We start from the raw sequence: 12,027 nt of genomic DNA, 5'->3' as shown, positions 1-12,027 counted from the left end.
GGATGATCTTTTCCAAAAGATTAAGGGCACCAGTATAGGAGCTTCATGTGCTCAAAGTGTAGCGAATATCTATATGGGGGAATTTGAACATAAACACATTTTCAATGAGATAGCCCCTTTTTATGAGAATATAGACGTCTGGCATAGGTTCATAGATGATATATTTTTTATCTGGTCAGGAGAAGAGTCAGACCTTCTACAGTTGATTGAGTGGCTCAAATTGAGTGACAGCAATCTCAAATTTACTGCTAAATATTCATCTGAAAAAGTTGGATTTCTTGACATACGGATCATGGGCAGAGAGGGTAGTAAGCATGGGCGTAAAATCCGTTCCGCTCGCGGAATTTGCGGATTTTCGGCAAATTCGCAATCGGCAAACTCTCGCAAATTTGCCAAAAATTCGCAAATTCGCATGCAGCAGATTTTTTTGCTTGGTGATACAATATTGCGGCGCGCGGCGTTCACTTACCATCATTCAGCGTTTGCAGAGTTGTTTTCCTCCATATTTTGCGTGTGCTGTGCCATTTTGGATCTTGCTGCGGGATCCCGCGGGAGTTTGGCGACCGCGATTACGTCATCACGGCTTGCCACCTTGCACAGCACGCATCGCGAGAGCTTGCAATTGCGAACACGTAGATGCGGCGGGCAGCAACAATCTCGCACTCGCAAAAATGCAAAATTTGCGTTTCTGCACAAGAAATCCACCAGCAAGCAGCATAAACCTTCTGAAAATGATGATTTTTATCAGAATAACTCCTCTGGTTGATATTTGCCTGCACTTTTTTTTGCAAGGAGTCCATTTTGGGGAGGGGGGGAGGAAGGATGTACCCCACAGTCTCCAACTTCCTGTTCCTGTCCAGCAGGCTCCTCCCAGTGCTTTCTTCATGTGCTGGTCACTTTGTTTTGGATCTTGACCTGGAAGGATTACTTTTTGTGGATGCTGCTGGATATTTGGATTTGAGGCCTTTTTGACTTTCTTTGGATCACTTTTGGATTAGAAATTTCACAAGTAAGTTTGTTTGGGGCATTACAGTTGCTGCAACTACAATTTTGGAATTTTCGATTTTTGGGCTGCTGTTGGGGCCTTTTGCCCAGGTGTACTCAGTGGTGGATGGACTGAGTCTTTCTGTGGGGTCTCTTTAATGTAAACATCATGGAGGGCATGGACGGCATTGGATTGTGGTGATTTTTGTGTGTTTTTTGATTTTTTGGGGGTGTTGATGGGGACTGGCCATGTGGGTGGGAGCCATTTTGAGTGCTAGTACAGGCAGGCCCTGGCCATGTGCTGGGGGGCAAGGGGCCATTTTGAATGCAGGCAGTGTTCTCAGGCCTGCACCCATTTTGCCTAGCTTTCATCCATTATGGCCAGGGGTAGTGAGTGGTGCATGGGCATAGTCTTTCTGTGGGGTGTCTTGAATTTAAACATTATTGAGGGCATGGATGGTATGGGATTGTGAAAACTTTTGTGTGTTTTTCTATTTTTTTGGCTGCTGTTGGGGCCTTTTGCCCAGGGGTAGTGAGTGGTGCATGGACTGAGTCTTTCTGTGGGGTCTCTTTAATGTAAACATCATGGAGGGCATGGATGGCATTGGATTGTGGTGATTATTGTGTGTTTTTCGATTTTTTTGGGGTGTTGATGGGGACTGGCCATGTGGGTGGGGGCCATTTTGAGTGCTAGTACAGGCAGGCCCTGGCCATGTGCTGGGGGGCAAGGGGCCATTTTGAATGCAGGCAGTGTTCTCAGGCCTGCACCCATTTTGCCTAGCTTTCATCCATTATGCCCAGGGGTAGTGAGTGGTGCATGGGCCTAGTCTGTCTGTGGGGTGTCTTGAATTTAAACATCATTGAGGGCATGGATGGCATGGGATTGTGCTAACTTTTGTGTGTTTTTCTATTTTTTTGGCTGCTGTTGGGGCCTTTTGCCCAGGGGTAGTGAGTGGTGCATGGACTGAGTTTTTCTGTGGGGTCTCTTTAATGTAAACATCATGGAGAGCATGGATGGCATTGGATTGTGGTGATTTTTGAGTGTTTCTCGATTTTTTGGGGTGTTGATGGGGACTGACCATGTGGGTGGGGGCCATTTTGAGTGCTGGCACAGGCAGGCCTGGCCATGTGCTGGGGGGCAAGGGGCCATTTTGAATGCAGGCAGTGTTCTCAGGCCTGCACTCATTTTGCCTAGCTTTCATCCATTATGCCCTGGGGTAGTGAGTGGTGCATGGGCCTAGTCTTTCTGTGGGGTGTCTTGAATTTAAACATCATTGAGGGCATGGATGGCATGGGATTGTGCTGATTTCTGTGTGTTTTTCGATTTTTTGGGGGTGTATACCTGATGTTCCTCTGTCTTTCATTGCTTTTAGGTGCACAAGAGAACCACCAGTGCCAGGAAGAAGTCCTGCAGTGGTGTGTGCAGAATAATGTCACGCGACGTCACGTGTGGCCACAGACAAGACAACTCTGCAACTCGTGCAACTGCGGCCTACTGTTCTGACATCTGAAGAAGATGGCCCCAAAAAAAGTTCCCCGTAGCTCCTTTAGCAAGAAAGTTGCCAGTAAGGAGCAGAAGAAGCAAGTGGCGCCACTTACCAAGGAGACTGGTGTGCCGCCCGGCACATTTTTTGGGAAAAAACAAAGTACGCCTGCAGCAGCAGCGGGGTCTGCTGGGGACGAAGCTGGGAGCAGCACCCCCACTCCATTGGGCTCAGTGCCACCACCACCACGCCAACTTAAGTCCAAGCCCTTGAGTGCTTTAGAGGCAGCCAGTATAGTTATTCAATCAACATCGACCAGTGATGTTTGCTCATCGCAAGAAAGTAGCATCAATGTCCCTCAATCAACACAGGTTGTTGTAACTCATCTGACGAGTGTTCAACAACCACAGCCGCAACAACACCACATGTGCAAGTACAAGCCCAAGTACATGTGGAAGGAGAGGCAGCGCAAGGAGATGCGCAAGCAGAGGTGCATGGAGCGGCACAAGTGCCCACAATAGTTGTTCCTCCCGAAGTAGGGGCACATCAGGAAATCGACATTCAAGCCGAGGTATCATTTGAGGAAGCCACATCTGTCTTCCAGATGCCTAGCAAGGAAAAGATCAAGGATTGTGTCTATATCTTCTTCCAGCCCCCTTCCTTCTGATGATACGGATCTAAATTGGGAACCACCACAGCCGTCTGAGAGTGAGGCACACCATGATCTGACAAAGGTAGCTAAGCATAAAAGGAAGGTCCCCGAAAGTCTCATAGTTATGGAGTGTGATGATGACGCTGAAGAAGAAGTGGCGTATACTCCTGCTGATGAAGACTCTGACGACGACAACGCAGTCATCATAAACGTCACTCCAGGCTCAGTGGGCATGCAGCAAACAGACATTTTTACCCTAGCCCGAAAAGCTGCTGAGCATGATGTTGTCGACGAGGCAACAATGGGAGCACCACCATTGCAGTTAAGTAGTACACCACCACCTACCGCTTCCATATTTTCTTGCCAGAAGGGACCTCCATCCACCTCGACCTCCATTTCCTCAATTAGTGGTGCTGGAAGTGCACAACATAGTAAAGTTCGGCAACACACATCCTCCACTTCATCTGGCATTAGCATGACCAGTATCGCCTCCTCCGCCTCCCACAGACATTTGAAGTCCGCAGTTTGGGACTTCTTTAGTGTTAGCACAACAAGGGAAAACATAGCCATTTGTAGCATTTGTAAGCTTGGAGTTAGTTGTGGTAAGCTTGGTACCAACTATGGTACCGGAGGCCAGAGAGGTCATCTTGAGAGACAGCCCACTGTCCAATGGCATGCGCACCTAAAGGAGATCAAGGAAGCCTGAATTGCAAGTCAACAAACTGTATCCATTGATGTTTCATCTGATGATGACGAGGAGGAAGAAGCGTCAAACACTTCACTTACACACAGTACCCCTGTCAGCAGCACACCCCCTGTGAGGCACACTAAGAGTGTGGGAGAGAGTGAGACACCAATGCGAAAAAGTTCATCAGCACCGAGCGTAACTGGATCGAAGAAGTCATCATCATCATCATCCCGTAAAATGCTCCAGCCCACCATTAGAAGCATGTTGTTTTCAGATGCGCCATTTGAACGCAACCACCCAATGATGTGTCTGTATAACACTAAGCTGGCTAAAATGCTAGCTCTGGACCTTCTCCCTTTTTCTTTTGAGGAAGGGGTTGGTTTTCTTGAATTAGTGGCAACGCTCTGCCCTAAATGGAAGGTTCCTAGCCAGTTCTATTTTGCCAGAGTTGCGGTTCCAGCACTACATGAAGATGTGCTGGAGGTGAGTGGGGCAGCTTTGCAGAAGAGTGCTGTTCACACTATACATCTGCCAACAGACATGTGGACCAGTTGCGCAGCCACTGATTACATGTGCATCACTGCACACTGCGTCTCTTTTTCAGGGGTTACAGCAAAGCTAAGGGCAGGTGTTGACCCAGAAAACGTTTTTAAAGCTGCTCGGAAACATACAACACAAGCCATGTTTGGCATGGAGAGAAGTCATACAGGAGAAAACATTTTGCAGGAGTTTAACACAAAGGTCTTTCAATGGCTGTCCCCATTAAAACGCAAGATTGGTTATGTTTCCATGGATAATGGCGCCAATGTAGTTAAGGCCATGGATATGGGTAACTATTTCAGAGTGCCGTGTTTGGCGCACTGTATAAACCTGGTTGTTAAAAAAATTTTGAGTGAAGAAAGTCCAGTGTGCAAGTTACTGACCACCTGCCAAAGAATGTGCACACATTTCAACCATTATTTTAAGGCCCGGAAGCATCTGAGGCGCCTGCTACATGAACGTAAACTGCAAGTGAAAGCACTCATCCAGGAGGTGGCAACACGTTGGAACTCAACCATCTACATGCTTGAGCGTCTGTTTGAGCAGTGTGCGGTAGTCGATCAGTATTTCTTTACACAGGGTGCAGCTATGAAGGACCTGAGGATACATGCGGAGCAATGGAAGCTAGTTCAAAGCCTGACAGACATGCTTCGTCCTTTTGAGGTCTTCACGTGTGCAGTCAGCAGGGAGGACTGTAATTTGGGAAAAGTTATCCCATTGTTGCGCATGCTAGAGCACCAACTGAAGGCGGTGTCTTCTACGTTTTAAAAAGATGAAAAAAAGCAAGAAGCTTTTGATTTGGTGGAGAAATTATTACAGCGCCTACTTTGCGATGAACTTCTTCAAAAGATCCACACAGAACAGCATTACATTTGTGCTACTATTCTGGATCCACGGTACAAAAAGGCACTGGCAGGCAGAGTATTCTTTCCTTTTGATGACGCAGAAGTTACAAAGTACAAACATTGGCTAGCTGTGTCAGCCACTCGGTTTGAAAGAGAACGGCAGGAAATTGAAGGAAAAGGCAGTACATCAGCATCAGCAGGCCATCCTGAGTCAAAAGAATCCACTTCTGCCCCTGTGGCTGTGGCAGAAGTGAGTGATGTTCCCTCTCAGCCGTTAAAGACACCAGCAACCAGATCATCTGCACCAGACACAACAGTAACATTGTGTGAAGAAGAGGATTGGCTAACTCAGCTTAGGTTTGCTTCTCAAAAGGTCCCATCAAAAAGTAAGCAAAGTGGAGGAACCGTGGAGAACCTTGAGTCAATGGTGCATGACTGTCTGAATGACTCAACAGAGGTCTATGTTCATGATGACCCATTGGCGTATTGGCATGGGAAAATATAATTGTGGCCAGAGATCTCCAACCTGGCTATAAATTACTTGTCTTGCCCACTCGCAAGCGTGTCTTCTGAACGTGTTTTCAGTGCTGCTGGTGGCATTGTAACTTCCAAAAGGACCCGCCTCACGCCCAAAAATGTGGAGAGGTTAACAATGATCAAGATGAATCAGCCCCTCATACCACCAGATTACAAACTATGAGAATACACTCAGGAAGAAGACGAGGAGGACACCAACTTAGATGAGGGAAGTTCTTCTCTGTTAGGTGACCTACTCCCGCCTGAATTCGCAGAGTATGAGGACGAACTTTTCTTCCCTGACACCGAGCCCTGAAAATGAGCCAGTGAATCAATAACTTTCTATTTCGTCTTTATTCACTTTTATTCCTGTGTGTCTGTCTTTCTTTGTTTTGCAAAATCTATATAAAAAAACTTTAATCACCTAATCACAAAAACAAGCCCATCAGCAGAACTGTCTTCACTTATTTGCTTATTGATTTGAAGGTGCCACAGTCTGCATTCCTCAGGTTCACAAGTTCACAAGAACATGCTCCTCTATCCTCCTCCTCCAGACTCCTATTTCCCTCAAAGCAGATGGCTGGATTACGCCAACTGTAGAAAGACTCTGCATTTGTGGGGGTGTTCTACTTCTTTGCGGGTGAGTTGACGGGTCTAGGGCCATTGCTGGGAAGGTCTAATACCGGATAAAAGTGGTTTGGAGAAAATCGGAGCAGAAAAAGGTTTTGCGCTTTTGATCACTTGCCTGTCTTAGAGGTGCTGTTTGGCGGGCTTTTAGGTTGTTGTGGGTGGGTTTTGGGGTCTGGGAGCACTGCTGGCACAGTCTAATGTGGATTGCATTTGTTTTTCAGGAAATCCATGGTGGAAAAGGGAGTTAGGGCCTAGCTGCACAGCGCGTTTGGACAGAATTCCAGGTAGTAGGCCCATTTTTACTTTTTGCCAGTTTGGGTGTGTTCTGCTTTTTTGCGGGTGGCTGCAGGGGTCTGGGGCCATTGCTGGGAATGTCTAATACCGGATCAAAGTGGTTTAGACAAAATCGGAGGTGAAAATTTGTTCGCATTTTTGCTGACTTGCTTGTCTTTGAGGTGCTGTTTGGGGGCTTCCTGGTGTGTGTGGGTGGGTTTTGGGGTCCTGGAGCAACGCTGGGTATGGATACTTTTGATTGCAAGTGGTTTGAAGCAAATCCATTGTGGCAAAGGGGAGTTAGGGCCTAGCTGTAGAGTGCGTGCGGAGTGATTCTGGAAATTTGCCTGAAAATTTCTGTGTCCATTTTTGAAGTTTTGCTTCTTGGCTGTTTGGGGGTCTTCTACTAGTTTCCGCCTGGGTTGACGGCTCTGGGGCCATTGCTGGGAAGGTCTAATACCGGATAAATGTGGTTTGGACAAAATCGGAGGCAAAATTATTTTTGCATTTTTGCTGACTTGCTTGTCTTTGAGGTGCTGTTTGGGGGCTTCCTGGTGTTTGTGGGTGGGTTTCGGGGTCTGGGAGCACTGCTGGGTACGGATACTTTTGATTGCAAGTGGTTTGAAGCAAATCCATTGTGGCAAAGGGGAGTTAGGGCCTAGCTGTAGAGTGCGTGCGGAGTGATTCTGGAAATTTGCCTGAAAATTTCTAAGTGTCCATTTTTGAAGTTTTGCTTTTTGGCTGTTTGGGGGTCTTCTACTAGTTTCCGCCTGGGTTGACGGCTCTGGGGCCATTGCTGGGATGGTCTAATACCGGATAAAAGTGGTTTGGACCAAATCAGGGGCAAATTTATTTTTTCGTTTTTGCTGACTTGCTTGTCTTTGAGGTGCTGTTTGGGGGGGCTTCCTGTTGTTTGTGGGTGGGTTTCAGGGTCTGGGAGCACTGCTGGGTACGGATAATTTTGTTTGCAAGTGGTTTGAAGCAAATCCATTGTGGCAAAGGGGAGTGAGGGCCTAGCTGTAGAGCGCGCGCGGAGTGATTCTGGAAATTTGAATCAGAGTTCAAAATGTTTTTGCCTTTTTGATCACTATCATGTTTTTGGTGGCCTGTTTGGGGGGCTTCCTGGTGTTTGTGGGTGGGTTTCGGGGTATTGGAGCAACGCTAGGTATGGATACTTTTGATTGCAAGTGGTTTGAAGCAAATCCATGGTGGCAAAGGGGAGTTAGGGCCTAGCTGCAGAGCGCGCGCGGAGTGATTCTGGAAATTTGCCTGAAAATTTCAAAGTGCCCATTTTTCACGTTTTGCTTTTAGGCTGTTTGGGGGTCTTCTACTTGTTTCCGCCTGGGTTGTCGGCTCTGGGGCCATTGCTGGGAAGGTCTAATACCGGATAAAAGTAGTTTGGACAAAATCCATGAGGAAAAAGTTTTTGCATTTTCTGACATTTTGCTCAATTTAGCGTTTTCAGGGGGCCTGTTTGGGGGCTTCCTGGTGTTTGTGGGTGGGTTTCGGGGTCTGGGAGCACTGCTGGATATAGATACTTTAGATTGCAAGAGGTTTGAAGCAAATCCATGGTGGCAAAGGGGAGTTAGGGCCTAGCTGCAGAGCGCGCGCGGAGTGATTCTGGAAATTTGCCTGAAAATTTCTGTGCCCATTTTTGAAGTTTTGCTTTTGGGCTGTTTGGGGGTCTTCTACTTGTTTCCGCCTGGGTTGATGGCTCTGGGGCCATTGCTGGGAAGGTCTAATACCAGATAAAAGTGATTTGGACAAAATCGGAGGCAAATTTTTTTTTGCGTTTTTGCTGACTTGCTTGTCTTTGAGGTGCTGTTTGGGGGGGAGGTTCCGGGTGTTTGTGGGTGGGTTTTGGGGTCTGGTAGCACTGCTGGCACAATCTAATTTTGATTGCATTTGTTTTTTTAGGAAATCCATGGTGGAAAACAGGAGTTATGGCCTAGCTGCACAGCGCGTTTGGACAGAATTGAAAGAAGGCCGAAAAATATTGTAAGTATGAGATTTTCCATTTTTGCTTTTTGCCTGTTTGGGGGTGTTGTGCTGTTTTGCGGGTGGGTTGGCGGGTCTTGGGGCCTTGCTGGGAAGGTCTAATACTGGATAAAAGTGGTTTGGTGAAAATCAGAGTTCAAAAAGCTTTTGCCTTTTTGCTCACTATCATGTTTTCGGGGGCCTGTTTGGGGGGCTTCCTGGTGTTTGTGGGTGGGTTTCGGAATCTTGGAGCAACGCTGGGTATGGATACTTTTGATTGCAAGTGGTTTGAAGCAAATCCATGGTGGCAAAGGGGAGTTAGGGCCTCGCTGCAGAGCGGGGGCGGAGTGATTCTGGAAATTTGACTGAAAATTTTTAAGTGCCCATTTTTGAAGTTTTGCTTTTGGGCTGTTTGGGGGTCTTCTACTTGTTTCCGCATGGGTTGCCGGCTCTGGGGCCATTGCTGGGAAGGTCTAATACCTGATAAAAGTAGTTTGGACAAAATCCATGACATTTTGCTCAATTTAGCGTTTTCGGGGGCCTGTTTGGGGGGCTTCCTCGTGTTTGTGGGTGGGTTTCGGGGTCTGGGAGCACTGCTGGGTATAGATACTTTTGATTGCAAGAGGTTTGAAGCAAATCCATGGTGGCAAAGGGGAGTTAGGGCCTAGCTGCAGAGCGCGTGCGGAGTGATTCTGGAAATTTGCCTGAAAATTTCTGTGCCCATTTTTGAAGTTTTGCTTTTGGGCTGTTTGGGGGTCTTCTACTTGTTTCCGCCTGGGTTGATGGCTCTGGGGCCATTGCTGGGAAGGTCTAATACCGGATAAAAGTGGTTCGGACAAAATCGGAGGCAAATTTTTTTTTGCGTTTTTGCTGACTTGCTTGTCTTTGAGGTGCTGTTTGGGGGGCTTCCTGCTGTTTGTGGGTGGGTTTCGGGGTCTGGGATCGCTGCTGGGTACGGATAATTTTGATTGCAAGTGGTTTGAAGCAAATCCATTGTGGCAAAGGGGAGTTAGGGCCTAGCTGCAGAGCGCGCGCGGAGTGATTCTGGAAATTTGCCTGAAAATTTCTGTGCCCATTTTTGAAGTTTTGCTTTTGGGCTGTTTGGGGGTCTTCTACTTGTTTCCGCCTGGGTTGATGGCTCTGGGGCCATTGCTGGGAAGGTCTAATACCAGATAAAAGTGATTTGGACAAAATCGGAGGCACATTTTTTTTTGCGTTTTTGCTGACTTGCTTGTCTTTGAGGTGCTGTTTGGGGGGGAGGTTCCGGGTGTTTGTGGGTGGGTTTTGGGGTCTGGTAGCACTGCTGGCACAATCTAATTTTGATTGCATTTGTTTTTTTAGGAAATCCATGGTGGAAAACAGGAGTTATGGCCTAGCTGCACAGCGCGTTTGGACAGAATTGAAAGAAGGCCGAAAAATATTGTAAGTATGAGATTTTCCATTTTTGCTTTTTGCCTGTTTGGGGGTGTTGTGCTGTTTTGCGGGTGGGTTGGCGGGTCTTGGGGCCTTGCTGGGAAGGTCTAATACTGGATAAAAGTGGTTTGGTGAAAATCAGAGTTCAAAAAGCTTTTGCCTTTTTGCTCACTATCATGTTTTCGGGGGCCTGTTTGGGGGGCTTCCTGGTGTTTGTGGGTGGGTTTCGGAATCTTGGAGCAACGCTGGGTATGGATACTTTTGATTGCAAGTGGTTTGAAGCAAATCCATGGTGGCAAAGGGGAGTTAGGGCCTCGCTGCAGAGCGGGGGCGGAGTGATTCTGGAAATTTGACTGAAAATTTTTAAGTGCCCATTTTTGAAGTTTTGCTTTTGGGCTGTTTGGGGGTCTTCTACTTGTTTCCGCATGGGTTGCCGGCTCTGGGGCCATTGCTGGGAAGGTCTAATACCTGATAAAAGTAGTTTGGACAAAATCCATGACATTTTGCTCAATTTAGCGTTTTCGGGGGCCTGTTTGGGGGGCTTCCTGGTGTTTGTGGGTGGGTTTCGGGGTCTGGGAGCACTGCTGGGTATAGATACTTTTGATTGCAAGAGGTTTGAAGCAAATCCATGGTGGCAAAGGGGAGTTAGGGCCTAGCTGCAGAGCGCGTGCGGAGTGATTCTGGAAATTTGCCTGAAAATTTCTGTGCCCATTTTTGAAGTTTTGCTTTTGGGCTGTTTGGGGGTCTTCTACTTGTTTCCGCCTGGGTTGATGGCTCTGGGGCCATTGCTGGGAAGGTCTAATACCGGATAAAAGTGGTTCGGACAAAATCGGAGGCAAATTTTTTTTGCGTTTTTGCTGACTTGCTTGTCTTTGAGGTGCTGTTTGGGGGGCTTCCTGCTGTTTGTGGGTGGGTTTCGGGGTCTGGGATCGCTGCTGGGTACGGATAATTTTGATTGCAAGTGGTTTGAAGCAAATCCATTGTGGCAAAGGGGAGTTAGGGCCTAGCTGTAGAGCACGCGCGGAGTGATTCTGGAAATTTGCCTGAAAATTTCTGTGTCCATTTTTGAAGTTTTGCTTTTTGGCTGTTTGGGGGTCTTCTACTAGTTTCCGCCTGGGTTGACGGCTCTGGGGCCATTGCTGGGAAGGTCCAATACCGGATGAAAGTGGTTTGGACAAAATCGGAGGCAAATTTATTTTTTCGTTTTTGCTGACTTGCTTGTCTTTGAGGTGCTGTTTGGGGGGGTTACGGGTGTTTGTGGGTGGGTTTTGGGGTCTGGGAGCACTGCTGGCACAGTCTAATTTTGATTGCATTTGTTTTTCAGGAAATCCATGGTGGAAAACGGGAGTTATGGCTTAGCTGCACAGCACGTTTGGACAGAATTGAAAGAAGGCCGAAAAATATTGTAAGTATGAGATTTTCCATTTTTGCTTTTTGCCTGTTTGGGGGTGTTGTGCTTTTTTGCCGGTGGGTTGGCGGGTCTTGGGGCCTTGCAGGGAAGGTCTAATACCGGATAAAAGTGGTTTGGCGAAAATCAGAGCTCAAAAAGTTTTTGCCTTTTTGCTCACTATCATGGTTTTGGTGGCCTGTTTGGGGGGCTTCCTAGTGTTTGTGGGTGGGTTTCCGGGTATTGGAGCAACGCTAGGTATGGATACTTTTGATTGCAAGTGGTTTGAAGCAAATCCATGGTGGCAAAGGGGAGTTAGGGCCTAGCTGCAGAGCGTGTGCGGAGTGATTCTGGAAATTTGACTGAAAATTTTTAAGTGCCCATTTTTGAAGTTTTGCTTTTGGGCTGTTTGGGAGTCTTCTACTTGTTTCCGCATGGGTTGCCGGCTCTGGGGCCATTGCTGGGAAGGTCTAATACCGGATAAAACTAGTTTGGACAAAATCCATGACATTTCGCTCAATTTAGCGTTTTCGGGGGCCTGTTTGGGGGCCTTCCTGGTGTTTGTGGGTGGGTTTCGGGGTCTGGGAGCACTGCTGGGTATAGATACTTTTGATTGCAAGAGGTTTGAAGCAAATCCA

This window comes from Lissotriton vulgaris, chromosome 8 (assembly GCF_964263255.1).
Source record: "Lissotriton vulgaris chromosome 8, aLisVul1.2, whole genome shotgun sequence".
NCBI classification, from domain to species: Eukaryota; Metazoa; Chordata; class Amphibia; order Caudata; family Salamandridae; genus Lissotriton; species Lissotriton vulgaris.
This window is presented reverse-complemented; position numbering follows the sequence as displayed.